Genomic DNA, 21,371 nt, shown 5'->3' with positions numbered 1-21,371 from the left:
TTTTGAGTGGTTTTCCTTGGTTCTTGATGAGCTGACAAATATAACTGATACTATTCAGCTGTTTATTCAAGGAGTCAAGCATTGATTATTTGAGGAGTTTGAAGTAACTACAGAAGTGGCCTCTATGAAGAGTTTGCATGGAACAAATAACTACAGGTGATAATATTTTCAAAGAAGCTGAGAAACACTAATTCAGCACAACATGAAGTGGAATCTGCTAAGATGTATTACAACTGAAACAGTGGTTAAAAAAAAAGTGTAGACCTACTTGGACAAATTTACAATGCCTATGAAAATGTAAGGTGTTTAAAGTCTATGCTTATTCATTATATAGTATAGGCAGTTTGTAGAAAATATTTGTATCTATCATTATTGAACCAGTAATGTCAACGGTGAACTTCACTACAGTGGACTTAAACATAGTGAGTTCCATGAATTTTCGTCAGAAATAGAAGCTGAATATCCTGACTTGCTCTACCAGGTGCTCATTTTGATGGCTTAGCACTGGTAAAGTTTTACTGTGATTTGTTGAACCCAGGTCCAAGATTAGATTTGTTTCTGAATGAAAGGAACTACTCTCAATTACTATTACCAAACAAGGAATGGATTGGGAAATTAGCTTTTTCTGAAGACTTCATAATGTTTCTGAATGAACTCAACCTAAAATTACAGTGCTTATAATATGTAAATCTTATACTACAGTAAAGTCATTTCAACAATAACTAACAGTGGAATCACAATGTCAAACTGCTTTATGCACTTCTTGTGCTATCAAAGAAATGAGAGCTCCATTCCTATAGAAATTGTAGCAGATATATTTTCTAAGCACAAACCACAATGCCAGAAGTGTTTTTTGGACCCCAATGAAAGTACAACCGAAATTTCCTTATTTCAAAATCCACTTAATTGTGTAACTGAGGAGCATCCACCTACCTTTCAATTGAAAGTGATGACTCTGCAGTCTAATGACATGCTTGCTAAAAACGTAAATATCAAGAGAAGAATCTAACGAAAAATTCTATAAATACCTCCTAAGGGGTGAATATACTTCATTAAAATTATATGCTTGTGTACAGATTAGAGAGCAAGACCTACCTATATGTGTGAATAGACATTTTCAAAAATGAAATATGTAAAACCTCACTTCAAGTCAGAAAACACTAAATGAACATCTGCAAATGATTTTGATAAGGAGTATGTTTAGCCCCAATTAAGGAAAATGCTACCCCTCTGCCAGCAAAAGAACACCATTCTTCTCATTAGTAGACCTATATTAAAAAGCGTTGTACTCAATTATTATTACATTGTGAGTTTTATCAAGAAAAACTTTGTGGAAATTTGGTTTCTCTGTTTTTAAATAAATAACTGTAATATGCTCAGTTTTGATTAGAAAAGTGAAAAAATTTACTATCTGGACTTCTACAGAAAGTCTGCCAACCCCTGCTCTGGGATAGTACATGAAACTAGCCAAAACTTCCATTTTTTTTTTAACAACTTTATTGGAGTATAATTGCTTTACAATGGTGTGTTAGTTTCTGCTGTATAACAACGTGAATCATCTATATATATACATATATCCCCATATCCCCTCCCTCTTGCATCTCCCTCCCACCCTCCCTATCCCACACCTCTAGGCAGACACAAAGCACAGAGCTGATCTGCCTGTGCTATGTGGCTGCTTCCCACTAGCTATCTATTTTACATTTGGTAGTGTATATATATCCATGCCACTCTCTCACTTAGTCCCAGCTTACCCTTCCCCCCACCGTGTCCTCAAGTCCATTCTCTACATCTGCGCCTCTATTCCTGTCCTGCCCCTAAGCTCTTCAGAACAATTTTGGGGTTTTATAGATTCCATATATATACGTGTTAGCATACGGTATTTGTTTTTCTCTTTCTGACCTACTTCACTCTGTATGACAGACTCTAGGTCCATCCACCTCACTACATATAACTCTATTTCATTTCTTTTTCTGGCTGAGTAATATTCCATTGTATATATGTGCCACATCTTCCTTATCCATTCATCTCTTGATGGACACTTAGGTTGCTTCCATGTCCTGGCTACTGTAAATAGAGCTGCAGAGAACATTATGGTACATGACTCTTTTTGAATTATGGTTTTCTCAGGGTATATGCACAGTAGTGGGATTGCTGGGTCTTATGGTAGCTCTATTTTTAGTTTTCTAAGGAACCTCCATACTGTTCTCCATAGTGGCTGTATCAATTTACATTCCCACCAACAGTGCAAGAGGGTTCCCTTTTCTCCACACCCTCTCCAGCATTTATTGTTTCTAGATTTTTTGATGATGGCCATTCTGGCTGGTGTGAGGTGATACCTCATTGTAGTTTTGATTTGCATTTCTCTAATGATTAGTGATATTGAGCATCCTTTCATGTGTCTGTTTAGCCAAAACCTCTTAATTGTCATTCACTACTTGTACAGCCTTAGATAATTACTATATTGGCAGACCTCCACACACTCATTAACCACTCTAATGAAAAAACAATGGTAGTAAACAATCTAAACTAAGAGAAGAATCCAAACAAAAATTTTCATTCTGATTCTTTTCCTTCCAACCTCAGATTGACCTTATTGAAGTTCACACTGACAAAATAAAAGTTAATTCCATAAACATATGAAAATCTGATTTGTAGAAAAGAGGTAATCTATACTGGTACTAGGATTTAATCCCACACACAACACATGAAGTACCTGGATGCTTACAAGTCAGTACTAGAGAAAAATAAAAACAAATCGCCTTTCAGATATAAAAATAAAGAAGCCTCTCTACCTGTCTGATGAGTCTAAACAAATTTTAGGCTGTAGATGGGCACACCTAGCTCTCCCCATTGTCTCTCTTAGATCATTATTTTTAGAACTACTCTATCACTGTTTAAACAAATAAGATAAATATGTCAAGGAAGGGGAGGGAGACGCAATATTTTTGGAGTTTCCTAACCTCATAACTAAGATTCCTTACTTTTGGTAAGAGTAAGCTATATAAATTTCTGAAAGATACTGTTTTCATAATAACCAGAAACTTTAAGAAGACTAGAAGTCAAGAGCTTAAATACAACACTCATAAAAGTTATATGGGCCAGGCAATCAAAGAAACAAACAAAAGGAAGCCAAAATTTCCCATATGTACCTAAGTAACACTTAGTATTGGTAATAGCGCACAGCTAATTTTTAAAACTACAGAAAAGCACAAAGGAAAACGTTCATCCATAATTTCTCAAACCAAAGAAAACCACATTTGGCTAATATTAAGCAGTTAATATTCTGAACACTAACAACATGACGAAGTCCACTTGTGAAGGATCAATAAATAATCCTGAAAATAATTTATAAAAAATACAACTCAGGAGAAGGAGAACTACAATCCTGCAGCCTGTGGAATGAAAACCACATTCACAGAAAGATAGGATGAAAAGGCAGAGGGCTATGTACCAGATGAAGGAACAAGATAAAACCCCAGAAAAACAATTAAAAGAAGTGGACATAGATAACCTTCCAGAAAAAGAATTCAGAATAATGATAGTGAAAAAGATCCAGGACCTCGGAAAAAGAATGGAGGCAAAGAACGAGAAGATGCAAGAAATGCTTAAAAAAGACCTAGAAGAATTAAAGAACAAACACCTAGAAGAATTAAAGAACAAACAAACAGAGATGAACAATACAATAACTGAAATGAAAAATACACTAGAAGAAATCAATAGCAGAATAACTGAGGCAAAAGAATGGATAAGTGACCTGGAAGACAGAATGGTGGAATTCACTGGTGTGGAACAGAATAAAGAAAAAAGAATGAACAGAAATGAAGACAGCCTAACAGACCTCTGGGACAACATTAAATGCAACAACATTCACATTATAGGGGTCCGAGAAGGAGAAGAGAGAGAGAAAGGACCCGAGAAAATACTTAAAGAGATTACAATCGAAAACTTCCTTAACATGGGACAGGAAATAGCCACCCAAGTCCAGGAACCGCGGAGAGTCCCAGGCAGGATAAACACAAGGAGAAACATGCCGAGACACACAGTAATCAAACTGACAAAAATTAAAGACAAAGAAAAATTACTAAAAGCAACAAAGGAAAAATGACCAAAAATATACAAGGGAACTTCCATAAGGTTAACAGCTACTTTCTCAGCAGAAACTCTACAAGCCACAAGGGAATGGCATGATATATTTAATGTGATGAAAGGGAAGAACCTACAACCAAGATTACTCTACCCAGCAAGAATCTCATTCAGATTCAATGGAGAAATCAAAAGCTTTACAGACAATGGAGCCAGATCCCAGGAGCACTGTGATTAAGGATGCCTGAGTCAATGAAGCTGTTTTCAGCACACATGCACAAAAGACACTAAAGAGGATCGCATCCCTAGGTAGGAAGGGTCATTAGAGGTCTAGTCCAACCTCCTAAACAGAGGAAGAAGCTATAAGCTTAGCCTGGGAGGTCAAGGAAAGACTCAAGTCAGTGAAAAAAGAGGAGGGAGGGAAGGGAGGGATAACATATCGATAATTACCTTAAATGTGAATGGACTAAATGCTCCAACCAAAAGACACAGGCTTGCTGAATGGATACAAAAACAAGACCCATATATATGCTGTCTACAAGAGACCCACTTCAGACCTGGGACATATGCAGACTGAAAGTGAGGGGAGGGAAAAAGATATCCCATGCAACTGGAAATTGAAAGAAAGCTGGAGTAGCAATACTCACATCAGATAAAATAGACTTTAAAATGAAGAATGTTACAAGAGACAAGGAAGGACACTACATAATGATCAAGGAATCATTCCAAGAAGAAGATATAACAATTATAAATATATATGCACCCAACATAGGAGCATCTCAATACATAAGGCAACTGCTAACAGTTATAAAAGAGGAAATTGACAGTAACACAATATTAGTATGGGATTTTAACACCTCACACCAATACAGAGATCATCCAAACAGAAAATTAATAAGGAAACACAAGGTCTAAATGACACAACAGACAAGAGAGATTAAATTGATATTTATAGGACATTCCACCCAAAAACAGAAGATTACAACACTTTCTTCTCAAGTGCGCATGGAACATTCCCCAGGATAGACCATATCTAAGGTCACAAATCAAGCCTCAGTAAATTTAAGAAAATTGAAATCATATCAAGCATCTTTTCTGACCACAATGCTATAAGATTAGAAATCAATTACAGGGAAAAAAATGTAAAAATCACAAACACATGGAGGCTAAACAATACGTTAAATAACCAAGAGCTCACTGAAGCTACCAAAGAGGAACTCAAAAAATACCTAGAGACAAATGACAATGAAAACATGACGATCCAAAACCTATAGGATGCAGCAAAAGCAATTCTAAGAGGGAAGTTTATAGCAATACAAGCCTACCTCAAGAAACAAGAAAAATCTCAAATAAACACTCTAACCTTACACCTAAAGAAACCAGAGGAAGAAGAACAAACAAAACCCAAAGTTAGCAGAACAAAAGAAATCATAAAGATCACAGCAGAAATAAATGAAACAGAAACAAAGAAAACAACAGCAAAGGTCAATAAAACTGAAAGCTGGTTCTTTGAGAAGATAAACAAAACTGATAAACCATTAGCCAGACTCATCAAGACGCAGAGGACTCAAATCAATAAAATTAGAAATGAAAAAGGAGAAGTTACAACAGACACTGCAGAAATACAAAGCAACCTAAGAGACTGCCACAAGCAACTCTATGCCAATAAAATGGACAACCTAGAAGAAATGAACAAATGCTTAGAAAGATATAACCTTCCAATACTGAACCAGGAAGAAATAGAAAATATGAACAGACCAATCACAAGCACTGAAATTGAAACTGTGATTAAAACCTTCCAACAAACAAAAGTCCAGGACCAGATGGCTTCACAGGTGAATTCTATCAAACATTTAGAGGAGAGATAACACCCATCCGACTCAAACTCTTCCAAAAAATTGCAGAGGAAGGAACACTCGCAAACTCATTCTATGAGGCCACCATCAGCCTGATACCAAAACCAGACACAGATACTACAAAAAAAGAAAATTACAGACCAATATCACTGACGAATAAAGATGCAAAAATCCTCAACAAAATACTAGCAAACAGAATCCAGCGACACATTAAAAGGATCATACACCATGATCAAGTGGGATTTATCCCACGGAAGCAAGGATTCTTCAATATACGCAAATCAATCAATGTGATACACCATATTAACAAATTGAAGAATAAAAACCACATGATTATCTCAATAGATGCAGAAAAAGCTCTTCACAAAACTCAACACCCATTTATGATAAAAACTCTCCAGAAAGTGGGCATAGAGGGAACCTACCTCAACATAATAAAGGCCATATACAACAAACCAAGAGCAAACATCATTCTCAATGGTGAAAAACTGAAAGCATTTCCTCTAAGATCAGGAACAAGACAAGGATGTCCGCTCTCACCACTATTATCCAACATCGTTTTGGAAGTCCTAGCAATGGCAATCAGCGAAGAAAAAGAAATAAAAGGAATCCAAATTGGAAAGGAAGAAGTAAAGCTGTCGCTCTTTGCAGATGACGTGATACTATACATAGAGAATCCTAAAGATGCCACCAGAAAACTGCTAGAGCTAATCAATGAATTTGGTAAAGTAGCAGGATACAAAATTAATGCACAGAAACCTCTTTCATTCCTATACACTAATGATGAAAAATCTGAAAGAGAAATTAAGGAAACACTCCCATTTACCACTGCAACAAAAAGAATAAAATATCTAGGAATAAACCTACCTAAGGAGACAAAAGACCTGTATGCAGAAAACTATAAGACAATGATGAAAGAAATTAAGGATGATACAAACAGATGGACAAATACACCATGTTCTTGGATTGGAAGAATCAATATTGTGAAAATGAATATACTACCCAAAGCAATCTACAGATTCAATGCAAACCCTATCAAACTACCAATGGCATTTCCCACAGAACTAGAACAAAAAATCTTAAAATTTGTATGGAGACACAAAAGACGCCAAAGAGCCAAAGCAGTCTTGAGGGAAAAAAACAGAGCTGGGGGAAATCAGACTCCCTGACTTCAGACTATACTACAAAGCTACAGTAATCAAGACAATATGGTACTGGCACAAAAACAGAAATACAGATCAATGGAAACAGGATAGAAAGCCCAGAGATAAACCCACGCACCTAATCTATGGCCAGCTAATCTATGACAAAGGAGGCAAGGATATACAATGGAGAAAAGACAGTCTCTTCAATAAGTGGTGCTGGGAAAACTGGACAGCTACATGTAAAAGAATGAAATTAGAACACTCCCTAACACCATACACAAAAATAAACTCAAAATGGATTCGAGACCTAAATGTAAGACTGGACACTATAAAACTCTTAGAGGAAAACACAGGATAGAACACTCTGACATAAATCATAGCAAGATCTTTTTTGATCCACCTCCTAGAGTAATGGAAATAAAAACAAAAATAAACAAATGGGACCTAATGAAACTTAAAAGTTTTTGCACATCAAAGAAAACTACAAACAAGATGAAAAGACAACCCTGGTAATGGGAGAAAATATTTGCAAATGAATCAGTGGACAAAGGATTAATCTCTGAAATATATAAACAGCTCGTGCAGCTCAATATTAAAAAAACAAACAACCCAATCAAAAAATGGGCAGAAGACCTAAATAGACATTTCTCCAAAGAAGACATACAGATGGCCAAGAAGCACATGAAAAGCTGCTCAACATCACTAATTAGAGAAATGCAAGTCAAAACTACAATGAGGTATCACCTCACACCTGTTAGAATGGGCATCATGAGAAAATCTACAAACAACAAATGTTGGAGAGGGTGTGGAGGAAATGGAACCCTCTTGCACTGTTGGTGGGAATGTAAGTTGATACAGCCACTATGGAGAACAGTATGGAGGTGCCTTAAGAAACTAAAAATAGCATTACCATATGATCCAACAATCCCACTATTGAGCATATACCCAGAGAAAACCATAATTCTAAAAGATACATGCACCCCAACGTTCACTGCAGCACTATTTACAATAGCCAGGTCATGGAAGCAACCTAAATGCCCATCAACAGACGAATGGACAAAGATGTGGTACATATATACAATGCAACATTGCTCAGCCTTAAAAAGGAATAAAATTGGGTCATTTGTAGAGACGTTGATGGATCTAGAGACTGTCACACAGAGCGAAATCAGAAAGAGAAAAACAAATATCGTATATTAATGCATATATGTGGAACCTAGAAAAATGGTACAGATGAATCGGTTTGCAGGGCAGAAATAGAGACACAGATGCAGAGAACAAACGTATGGACACCAAGGGGGGAAAGTGGTGGGTGGTGGTGGTGGTGTGATGAACCGGGAGATTGGGATTGATATATATACAGTAATATGTATAGAATGGATAACTAATAAGAACTTGCTGTATAAAAAATGAATAAAATTCAAAAAAAATACAACTCAGTAGGGCTGAAAGGCTTTAAAAATGTAAAGCTTTCAAAGAAGGGAAAAACGTCTGATAAGTTCTGATGTTTGCAGGACATGAACCAAAGATAACAAAAACCTCACATACCAAGGACTGTTACCAGAATGGCACAAAGTCTTAAGAATAGTGCCAGGGAGGTTAAAGCCCACAAGGAACAGAAACTTTCAGAAGTATGGGAAAGATTTTTTAAAATGGCTTTGAAAAACAAAATCTGAAAGAAGAATGGAGTCTTGTACTAAACGTGGGGGGGTTGGTATATTAACAGAAGATGGTAGGTAGAGGCACTCAACTTCTATTTTATTCAACACGGAGAATCATCTTCCAACTGGAAGTAGTGGAAAAAACCAAATTTCTCAGATAGAATCAAGAGCCAAAACTGCAATATTTCCAATGATAATCTTCGAGAAATCACAGAACAGGAGAGATGCTAGATGATGTAATCTTCAAAGAAAGTGACATCTATAAGCTATAGCACAGCAAAATCTGACGAGAAACCTAGGGGGAAATTCTGCAATAGACTATCAGATATATTGCAAACACGTAGAAGAAATATGTTCACCAGAAGTGGAATTCACTGCCAAATTAACCTCATTTGCTTTACAAAGTTTTCTTTCACATACAACTTGCTTTACAAGATTCTCACATTAAAATCACCTGGGGGAGCTTTCTCTGGGGCAAACCAGACAGTGATATCTTAAAAATTCCACAGGTAATTCCATTGTGCAGTCAGGGTTGAGAAACTCTTTGACAGGGGCATCAATACTGCCGACTAGTCTAGCTTGGTTTCTGTATAGTCTGAAAAGGTTTTGCATCCTATCGTTATGGAGAAATGTGGACTAGATCAGTGCTTCTCAAACTTCAGCATACAAACGAATCATATGGAAATCCTGTAAAAATACAGATTCTGATTCAGTAGGTTGGGGGTGAAGCCTGAGAGCATGCATTTTAAATAAGCCTCCAAGTGATGCTAATGCTGCTGATCAGTCTGAGTAGCAAGGAGCTTGAAGACAATACAATTTAACAGATTCACAGTTGTTAAATAACACTCTCAAAGATTATGGAACAATGTTAACCTGCAAACAGCCCTGTCTTTAGCATTTTTAAAAGAACCATGTCAAAGACATGCTAAACAAATCTACAGACAACTCAAAGCTGGGAGTTAGTAATGAAGATGTATATGATAAAAAATATTCTGAATTCTTTGGGCTGTGAAGATGAGCTGAAATCAACAAAATGATGATAAATGTGCTACCTTGAACACTTTAAGGGTTAGCAAGCTGAAGTAATCCATAGTAAGAGTACAGAATAGGGGGGGCTTCCCTGGTGGCACAGTGGTTAAGAATCCGCCTGCCAATGCAGGGGACACAGGTTCAATCCCTGGTCTGGGAAGATCCCACATGCCGCAGAGCAACTAAGCCCGTGTGCCACAACTACTGAGCCCGCGTGACGCAACTACTGAAGCCCTTGCACCTAGAGCCCGTGCTCCACAACAAGAGAAGCCACTGCAATGAGAAGCCCGTGCACCACAATGAAGAGTAGCCCCCTGCCCTGTTCGCCACAACTAGAGAAAGACTGCATGCAGCAATGAAGACCCAACACAGCCCAAAATAAATAAATTAAAAAAACCCAAAAGATTACAGAATAGGGGAAAAAAAACCTGTCTTGGTGAGTTCACATGAAGACGTTTTTAGTTAACAAAAGCTCAATAAAAAGACCGTTTGACTTGGCTGCTAAGAAACCTAAGAGTCACATGTTGTTCTCCCAGGCCATAGTGTTGAGATAAAAGTAGGTAACAGTGCCAAAGCAACTTGCACTTCAGACTATATGTGGAGTATTTGAAACATTTAAAATACCTCCAAAAGGACATTGACAAACACAAGAAAGTATCTAGAGTGACCAAGATGGTGAGAAGCCAGGGAATACCATAAAAGAAATGGTTGAGGGACTTCCCTGGTGGTCCAGTGGTAAAGAATCCGCCTTCCAATGCAGGGAAAGCGGGCTCGATGCCTGGCCAGGGAACTAAGATCCCACATGCCGCAGGGCAACTAAGCCCGCATGCCACGACTACTGAGCTCACGTGCCTCAGCGAGAGAGCCCACGTGCTCTGGAACCCGCGTGCCACAACAAAGAGCCTGCACCACAAGGAAGTTCCTGCACCCTGTGACGAAGACAGATGTAATGTGACTACTGTTTGGTAAGTGAAAACTAACATTTTAAAGGTTAAAGTATGCCAAAGATGTCAGGAGACTGTAGTCCAAATGATGAAATACAGATCTCTCTCCATTCTGGTGTGAAAAGATCAGTGAAGAATTATGTTAATAAATGGGTCTCTACTCTGTGGTGAAAAACACTGTGGTACATTTCCAGTTTAACTTACGTAAGAGAAAAAAAGAATCCCCACCGTCCCCCTCCCCCGGGCTCCTTCTATCATCATAAAAGAGAAGATTTTAAATCTTTTTATTTAGTTACCTTATATTCAGTTATAATATTCATGTGCACAAGTCAGAAATTTTGGATTGAGTACATGGTTAGCATCAGCCATTTTTAAACTTAAATATTTCTGGAAAGCTTACCAATAAAACAATTAAGAGAACAAATGTGTAATTGTTCTTAAATCACTTAGGTCTCGTCCTAGTTATAAGCAATACCTACCACCCTATTCATACAGCCCTTTCACCTATATTTCACTGAAGCCTTATAACAATCCTATGAAGTAGGAATCACCAAATCTATTTTACAGATAAAAAACAGAAGCACAGACAGAGGAAGTGATTTACCAAAGGCCATGTGCTTACTAAGTGGAAAGAGCCAGTAATTAAATCCAGGCCTCCTGATTCCAAATCCAGTCAACTTTTCACTAAATGGACAACTGCCTCCCAATATATGCCAAGACTATAAACTTTAAATAAATACATTCCTTCAGTCCCAATAGGCATGTCCAATGTATTCAACCTCACTATGAGCTTTTTAGACCATGTTCATTTCCGGTATGAAAACTTCCAAAATGACAGAACACCTTTTATAAGCAGTCTGACCCAGCAGGGCTTATTTTTAAATAAGTCAACTTTTAGTATTTTTGTTTTAAATAGAGTTGCCCCTCGGATAAATAACATATTTTATTAACCTTATTTCTTTCAGAATACTGTGTGCCAATATATCCAAATCCATTCCTGGAACACAAGCAGCCAAATTAGAAAATTTGCCGTCATTTAAAAAACTACTCATTTGGTCAATAAATGTATGACTGTGTCAGGTAAATTTAATTCCGGGGAGGAAAAGCCAGCAAGAAAACCAAACCTGAGATTTACTCTGTAACTAGGGAGTTTAAAGCAGATTTTATTCACCTTGAGAATTTTAAAGTATTTTTAGTGATCTCCAATTTTCCTATAGTCATTATCATATATTAATACAAATTATGCAGCTTACTATGTTTCTAACCACTGCTAAAAGTATTTCATTTAATTCTCCTAATCCACCTATGCCAATCTTTAAAAAATGTAATTTTGTTATAATGTTAGGGCAAAAAGTCACTTAAACCATACTGTTCAGTACTAATGGGTCAGAAGACCTGGTGCTAAGTATAAGCACACTCATACTATATTCAATGGACATACTGCATCAATTAAGAAGATTTAGGGCCTCCCTGGTGGCGCAGTGGTTGAGAGTCCGCCTGCCGATGCAGGGGATACGGGTTCGTGCCCCGGTCTGGGAGGATCCCATATGCCGCGGAGCGGCTGGGCCCGTGAGCCGTGGCCGCTGGGCCTGCGCGTCCGGAGCCTGTGCTCCGCAACGGGAGAGGCCACAACAGTGAGAGGCCCGCATACCACAAAAAGAAAAAAAAAAAAAAAAAAAAAAAAGAAGATTTAATGCACTAAAATATATGGTTAACAAAACAACAGACTTAAAAAACTGAATTCTGAAATTCAAATGCTTGTGTGAATATCAGTTTTAAAATAAGCCACATCTATTAAGTCTGGAAGAAATAACCTCATTTTAAAAACAAAAAGGTAGGGCTTCCCTGGTGGCACAGTGGTTGAGAGTCCACCTGCCGATGCAGGGGACACGGGTTCGTGCCCTGTTCCGGGAAGATCCCACATGCCGCGGAGCGGCTAGGCCCGTGAGCCATGGCTGCTGAGCCTGCGCTCCACATCGGGAGAGGCCACAACAGTGAGAGGCACGCGTACCGCAAAAAAAAAAAACAAACAAAAAAAACAAGAAAAACAAAAACAACAACAGCAACAACAAAAAAACCCCAAAAAGGTATGGTGGGAGGGAGGAATCAAGGTAACCTAATACCAACCAACTACTAAAGTATTATACCTTGAGCATCGTCACCTTTTGGATGTGTTCATACAAGCTCCAAAACTCGATCGTGTTCTAAAGCACAACATGCCAATTAAAAAAAATCATAGGTACCAACATAAAAATGTGTCATACTGAAAAGAGAAGGGCAAACATTTTTCTGTTTGCAACAGAGCTTCTTCATTAAGAACCTCATAGAGTAGATGAGAATTAATGATATGCAAGCCTTGTGAATAACGAAAATGTCAGCTCAATAATACCGTCACCAAAATGAAAAATACTCAATATAGTTAAAAGCAAAAATAAGGTCAAATCACAAAGAACTGCTGAATTTGAGGTCATGAAAATAAAATATCATCATATATGTAGTTATATACAAAAGTGTTGGGAATTCTTCCTATACAGAATGTTTCATTAAAAATTTACAGCAGGGCTTCCCTGGTGGCGCAGTGGTTGGGAGTCCGCCTGATGATGCGGGGGACGCGGGTTCGTGCCCCGATCGGGGAGGATCCCACATGCCGCGGAGCGGCTGGGCCCGTGAGCCATGGCCGCTGAGCCTGCACGTCCAGAGCCTGTGCTCCACAACGGGAGAGGCCACAATAGTGTGAGGCCCGCGTACCGCAAAAAAAAAAAAAAAAATTTTTTTTTACAGCATTTGTAGCAGACAAATCAAAGGTTGATTACCAGATAGCTTTTTTATTCTATGAGTAGCAGGGTGGAATTCACCTCTGTGAAAACGGAAAAAGAGCATACTAGGTTCTAGTCTTGGCTGTAACAGTAACTATGTAAATTTGGCCAATTTATTTAACCTTTTGTGTCTCAGGATCTCCATCAATATTAGAGTACTGGATTAAGCTATCTACAAGATACCTTTCCAATTCTATGAATCTGTGACTATAAATAAGATATAACCTGCATCACATTACAATACTAAGTCAGAAAAATAAAGCTTAAGAAACAACATGAATAACTAGGATGTAAGCTTAGAAGCTGTGCGTTTCTTACTGCTATTTCACTCATACACTTCTATCTCTTTTATGACTATCTTTTTAAAAAAGAAATATAAAGCATTCCTCTTTAAAAAACAGGGCAAGGTTTATGTTTCACTGCCTTTACTTATTGCACAGTACTTCTCACCACCCACACAATTTGTTGATCATTTCCATTACTGGCCTAACAGAGGATGCTACTAAGGCCTCCACCACTGCTGATACTACTAGAGCAAAATGGGATTATAAAATAACAGCATGGCAATGTTAGCTTAGCCTGGTTTATATTCTTCTACCTTTACCACTTGAAAAGGACAGCAGGAAAAAAAGGATTCAGCATGTGTCTAATCTCTTGGCAGGAAGTCTGCAGCTCACAAACAATTCTGACTTACAACAACCCTCTAAAACAGTTAAACCGAAGAATATTAAGAATGTCAACAAATCAAAGGATGGAGACCAAGCCAAATGCTGCCAATTCACAGGATCAAGTTAGTTAAAAAAAGAAACCATTATAATGACATTTCAATTCACTCAAGTACTTTAGACAGTGAATTTAATCTTCAATTACCCAGTTCAACCCAGTTCATGCTCTTTTATTATCAAGCTACGCCACTAAATTAGAATTTGGTCTTATTCACACTAACTCAATTCTGACTTCTCATTATTCTCAAGTCAAAAAAATGACTCAAAAACCCAAAAGATTCATGTGTTTAAGTTATTAACGTAAAAGTCACTGATTACTGGCAATTTTGGTGTTAATTGGTAAAGTACTACGTTTTAAGAAATAAGTTTTCCACCAAAAATGAACTATTTAAAAGAGTGAAGTCAATTTTTAAAATTAAAATCATTTGACCAAAAAAGAAAATATTATCTACACATATACAAATGACTGCTATATTGTTTGAGGAAAACAATATTGTGTTACAGAACCAAACACGTTGACAACTGTGATCCCTGAACCAGTGCTCCTACACAGAAATGGTGACAAAGGTGACCATATATCCCCGGTCTGTCCAGAAGAGTAGCAGTCTACAACTGTTGTCCTGTAGTAATTATTAATATGGCCCTCTTTCACACCTAAGTGTCCCAGTTTGGATAAATTATATGGTCACCTTAGATGTAATTGACACTAACAGGAACTTTGGTCAATAAAAAATGAAAATTGTAATTAGAGTTAAATCCTTTCTTCATACACTCAAGTGAAGAACAAGAGGAAAGAGACCATTTTTCATTCCAGAAAAAATTGAACAAACACTGAACACAAATATCTCCTCTCCCCCACAGAAAGTATCATGTTCATCACCATGCAAACGCTGTAATAGCAGCCCAACCTGTAGTAGTGAAATTATTGCAAGAGGTCCACAAATCTACATACATACCGTGCACTGTCTACAGATATTTGTCTCCCACATATGTCGGTGATATTATGACTAATGAAATTAAAACCTTGGGTTGATGCACTAAAATACAAGAATATCTACAGCAAAAATACCAAGTACATATTTCAAGAGCAAAACCACAAGTTCACGAATATATTCCCAAATTGTTCAAGAGTGTCAAGATTTTTACATATAAAATGAACTGCTTGATTATCTGGGAAACTTCCATATTCCAGGTTGGAAAAAAAAATAACGAAGGAAAAATAGGCACAGAAGTGTTACTGCTTTCTTACGCTGGGTATCAAAATGTCAAAGGATCATGTAAGCTGGATACTTTTTAAAATCAATGGGCCATAAGGTTTTGGAAATGTCTGTGTTATACAGAAATGTTAAGGAATTAGACTTACAAAAGAAAAACATGTCCCAGCCCTAGTCAGTGGCCCAAAATTCTAGCACCTGATTGATCTGGGTTTGACAGAGGACTTTTTACTTTCTAATTTGTTATCTACTTTACGGTAAATCAAGGGAACAGGAGGTTGGTGAGTGGTTTGCTCTATTTCCCAATCCGCTAGAGCTTTGGGAAAAGTAATATACACATTATAATTCCATAAATGCAGATGTCTCATTTGATCTACTGTATTATTTAAGGCCTCACTACATGTTCACTAACCTGAAAGAATATATCCAACCAGCTTAACATTCCTAGATATGACTTCATTATTAAGCTATTTCTTAAAGCCATTTCTGATTTTAAATTAAGTTTATCAAACTTTATCACAAGCAGTAACAGCTGAAACAGGAACCTTGACAGACCAAAAGAGGGTATAATTGCTAAATAAGTCTCACCTGCTTCATAAAGCAAATTTCCTTTAACAAAAGTTTTTGATGCAAATAACCTACAGATTTTAAAAATTACAACCTTTCATTTTCTTTGCATTTCCAATCTAATTAGATAGCTATTAAGTCTAAAGACATAAAACTTTAGTGACTTTGGCATCAGACAGACCTGAGTTAAAATGGGGGCTCTACCACTTATTAGCTATGTAATTGAGGACAAATTACCTAATCTCTCCTTTGAGTCTCAGTTACCTCTGTAAAATAGGTAACATCCTCATGAAGCTTTGCCATAAGGAGTACAAAATGATGCATGTGAAGCACAGGACCTAACACATAAGTATTCAATACAAATTAGTTATGAATTTAGGCTAACTACCCATCGCAGTTTGCCTGGGACAATGCAGGTTTGCAACTGGATGCATTATTAATAATGTCCCCTTTGCTCTTAAAGGCATCCTGGCTAGGGCAATAAATTATGTGGCTACCTTAACAATGATGATGAAAGGAGTTAATACCAATTAGAGTATTATATATCATTTATGACTTTTTGGACCTTGAAGGAAAAAAATCGAATGTCACACAGAATAATGAGATTATATTCCTGTAATACAGTCTACTGATAATTCATTTTGTTATTCAATAAACATTTAAACACTATTTATTTATACCCATCTCATTCCAACAGTAATTTAAGGCAGCAAATTTCTGTATTGTTTTTTCTGTTCCATACAGGTACTGGTAAATTTCAAATGTTATTTTAAAGGAAAAAAATTGACAGATACAGCACTAATGAGGTTCCAGCTACTCAGGAACACTACCTTTTGAATTCCCAGCGAAAAACACCCATTCTGATCATGAAGAATGCCCAAGACCAACTAACATACATCAAATAAGCCCATCCAATTACAGGGCCTGCAAAACAGAATAAGTATTTTTAAACATGCATTCTACACATAAATCATCAGGAGACGCAACAAAAAATAAATTACCTGACTGTTATGACATAGTATTGTAATACAATAAACTGGATTTTAGTTTTCTTCACTCTCTGCTCTAGAAAAAAAAAGAATCCATTATTCTTCCTCTTTTATAAGATAGACATTTTCTTTGAAACAGACACATCCTAAAAAAATACATATCCTATATATTTGAGATACAGATACACACACATACATACACACACACACACACACTCACCACAACCCAACGTAACTCAACATTAGTATTAGGATATTTGGGGAGACTGAGAAGGTCAGAGGGAACCAGGAATCTTATATGTTATATATAAGATAACCTTTAAAGGCCGAGAGCCAATCTACCTTTTAATATAAAGTTACTTAAAATAGGCCTTTTCTCATCAGACCAGTAATTATTTTCAGATTCTCAGTTACTTCCAAAAACTTATTTGGCACATTACACTAGCCTAAGGCAGTAACTAAAGTATGAAAGATCATCAGGACATCTTAGGCTAAAGAAAAACATTTTTTCAGTAAGAGTATCCTAAAATCCCACTAAAAATATTTAGATTGGTCTTCCTGGGTACTTTATTTTTACAACTTAGAAAACCAATTTTGGGGGAGCGATAATTGTGCCTGCCTGCTCTCAAGTCATCCAGGACGGACATAATGTACCTGATGGGGTGATGTAAGTATTCTGTCTTTAATAAGGAGAAGAATCAAAAAATGATTAGTAATAGTATGTCTATTTCTTCCTCCCTTCAATCATCCAAAGCTACTGCGGGTAATTCTGATTCAGGAAATGCGGGCTCCTTATTTCCAGCAAAAAATTATTCTGGGGCCTTGCAAACAGTGGATGACAACCTGATATAAATGCTTCCTCTTGCCCCCAAACTAAGGAATGACCTAAATAACAAGGCTGCTAGTCCTCAGAATCCCGGACTAACCTGTGGAATAAGTATGGTGAAACTGTCTAGGGAAGGAACGTGGCTGTCTCCTCCATCTTGAAATTAATCAGCATAAGGGAAAAAGGGACTGAGTATTCAGGAAGCAGAAGCCCAACCGGTTAATACTAGTTACTAAAGCTATGGCGTACGTGGCAGGTACCGCCCGCAGAAGCCGAGACCCTTAGGCATTTTTTTTGAGGGGGGAGGGGTTGGGTTGCTCACGGATTGAACGGAAATTAACTTCAAAATCATTTGGCCCAATTCCCACCCTCACCCAGGGAAAAACAACAAACACGCAACGGCTTTTCCCTCCCTTTTGGGGGGATCCTTACAGTGATATCTGCCAAAGGATATGCCAGGGTTATTCGAGCAAGGGAGTAAACCACATTTGCCTCAGATCCTCAGGGAAGATGTCATCGTGGCCCCAGGGGGCGCCTAATTGATAGTGCCCTGCAGAAGGGCGCAAAATGGGGTTTTGCAAATCCTGGGAAATATAAAGCCCCACGAGTTCTCAGCATCTAACTTAGAGCAGCCTGATTTTTCCCCCATTTCCTAAACCCAAGCCCGCCATGTAAAAGGGAGGGGGGGAGGAGGACGCGAGGGAAGTCTCCAGAGAACCGAGGAGAGAAAAACCTGAGACGGTCAAAGATTCTCACGCCTGAAGCCAACAATCGAAAATCGCCTCCCCCAAATTTTAAGGTTCTGGAGGGCCCCGGCCGCGGCTCGAGCGGCCACGAAGAGGAAGTACTTCCCACATCCTTCCCCTTCTTCAAAGAGCCTGTCGGCCATACACCCAACTAAAATGGCAGCGGCGACTACGCCACGGAGCCCCCCGCAGCAACCTGCGCCTGGGGTCCGGAGGCGGCGATGAGCCTCCGCCACGATGCGCCACTCAGGCCATTTTGAGAGAACGCAGTAACCGCGGCTCCGCTGTCTTCCTCTCGCTCTCCATCCATTTCTCAGAGGACTCCCAAGGCTTCACTTACTCGGTTTTAGTGTCGGGATCCGGTCGGTCCGGCCGCCGCCGCCGCCGCCGCCGCCGCCGCCGGGGCTCCTGCGCGCCTCCCCTACCGCCGCTCTCAAGCCCGCCTCCGATGAGTCGCTGGTTGAGACCCGCCTCTAGCCCAGCGCCTGCTCGGAGACGTTGCTCAGGCAGCCATTATCTTCCCCATTGTTACCAAGCAGCGACAGGAAACGCTTGCCCACAACAGGAAGTGATGATGCCGCGTCCGGGCCCCGCAGCCCGACTCCCAGCCGAGTAGCCAATCCCAGGCGACTCCTCGAAAAGGCTCGGTGGGAGGGGAAGGCTGCCGACTGACGACGCGGCAAGGCGGGCCGCGGCCTGGAAAAGGAAAACCGCTGTGACGCCCACCATGTGACAGGCCCCACCCTCCACCGCCATTTTGAATTGTGGCGAGAAATTTCGCGTTCTGAGAATTGTGGGAACGTCGCCTTTCCCGTTTTGAAAGCTGGAGGACGTCACCGTCTGACTGCTGGAAACCCTTTTCAGAGTGAGAAATGCGATACTAGTCTAACCTGACGTCGATTCACACAGTTAGTCCGGACCGGTTAATACAGCATCCTACCTATATTCGACATTTATCGAGCGCCAGCTGTAGTGTCAAGCACTATTATAGATGTTGGGGATACAGCGGAAATTAAAGCAGACCAAAATCCCAGTTCTCATGGGTCTTTATATTCTACTTGGGGGAGGGACAATAATTACTATATATATATTTGTATATATATGTATAACATATATATAGTTGATGATAAATGCTAGGGAGAAAAATAAAGCGGGGGGAGGTGGGCGGGAGAACGCCCGGTGGGGGCAAACGGGAATTGCAGTTTTAAAAACAGTGGTCAGAGGTGGCCTCTCTGAGATGGTAATTCTGAAATCCTTGGAAGAGGGCGGTGACTGTAAAACAGTGGGAAAATCTGATAAGGTTGGAATTTAAGGGCGGTTAAGGAAGGCCTTTCTTAGGTGGTAATGCGTGAAGGAAGGTAGAGAATGAGCTACCCAGCATCCAACTCCCGTTTTCACAGTTAAAGAAAAACAACCACGGTTTTAGGGTGTGTCCCTGTTTTTTTTCCCCCATTTTTCTGTTTTCTGTGTTTTCAGGTAACACTCCAGCTACACTGGCTTTCTTAGTATTATTCCAGCGAACTAAACTTGTTCCCACCTCTGCAACTTTACCTTTTCTCAATTGTCACCTCCCCAGAGAACACTTCCCTAACCACCCTATCTGAAAGAACAACTTACCCGTCCCCTTACCTGCTTAATTTTCTTTAGAGCACTTCATCTGAAAATATATTATTTATTTGTTTACCCCACCCCCTTAAGAACAGTAAACCTTTTTGTTCTGTTCACTGTTATATCCGCAGCGAGCTCATAGTAGGCCCTCAAATATTTTTTGTTAGAGTGCCGGCCTCGGCATGATTTCATCAGCTAGAAATATATTTCACTCCAAGCAGTTACAACAGTATCTCTCATACTTCCCTGTTCAACTTTCCAACAGGCTTGATATTGTCATTTTTGACAGTGTGGGAATATGAGTTTGGTATTGTGTCTCTACTCAACTTTTGTCTTATATTACATGTCATATACTAGAACTTTTACCTAGAATGTATAAAATGAGTTCTTCAGTGGCCTGCAATTGCTATTAAGCCTGATATTGAGATTATGGAAATAACACTAGCCACTCCTTGACATATTCTTGAGGCAAACGTGGCTTAATGTAAAATATAAAATCATAAAAGAAGTGGAAAATGTAAGTGAATATGTCTATAGCCTTGGGGAGGTGGAAGGACTTTCTAAACATGACACAAAGTCCATAAAAGGAATTACTGTTAAATACAACTTCATAAATGAAAGTAAAGCTTCTGAATGTCAAAACACAAGGTTAATAAAGTTAAAAGACAAATGACAAACTGGGAAAAATAATTTCCATATGACAGCTAAGGGGTAGTACTGGTTTATAATAAAATTAAAAGAGAAATGAGAAATTGGCAAAAATGCTACATATGATAAACATACGATAAGCATGTATGACTTACGATTTTTTGACTTTACTATGGTGCAAAAGCGATACTCATTCAGTAGAAGCTGTACTTCAGATTTGAATTTTGATCTTTCTCTGGGCTAGCGATATGCAGTACAATACTTTCTGGTGATGCTGGGCAGCAGCAGCAAGCTGCAGTTCCCAGTCAGCCCCATCATGAGGGTAAACAACCCAGACACTGATAGCAATTCTGTACCCACACAAACATTCTGTATTTCAGTACAGTATTCAATAAATTACATGAGATATTCATCACTTTATTATAAAATAGGCTTTGTGTTAGATGATTTTGCTCAACTGTAGGCTAATTTAAGTCTTCTGAGCATGTTTAAGGTAGGCTAGGCTAAACTA

At 38.7% G+C, this 21,371-nt stretch overlaps 1 protein-coding gene across 2 annotated transcripts in view; it reads right to left on the bottom strand.

Annotated features, from left to right (window-relative positions):
- Window positions 1–19,196, bottom strand: part of RLIM (ring finger protein, LIM domain interacting) — a 30,416-nt gene extending 11,220 nt beyond the window's left edge. The window contains exons 1-2 of one of the 2 annotated variants that reach the window (XM_081221323.1): window positions 18,945–19,196; window positions 17,045–17,108 (exon numbers count right to left, since the gene is read on the bottom strand). The gene's annotated coding sequence lies outside the window, so the exon portion shown is untranslated. The remainder of the gene's footprint in view (window positions 1–17,044; window positions 17,109–18,944) is intronic. The other variant, XM_081221322.1, reaches the window with a different exon arrangement.
- Between the last annotated feature and the right edge of the window lie 2,175 nt (window positions 19,197–21,371).

Source organism: Mesoplodon bidens (assembly GCF_964165515.1).
Source record: "Mesoplodon bidens genome assembly, chromosome: X".
Taxonomy (NCBI): domain Eukaryota; kingdom Metazoa; phylum Chordata; class Mammalia; order Artiodactyla; family Ziphiidae; genus Mesoplodon; species Mesoplodon bidens.
The sequence above is the reverse complement of the archived record's forward strand: the minus strand, read 5'-3'. Positions and strand labels throughout refer to the sequence as shown.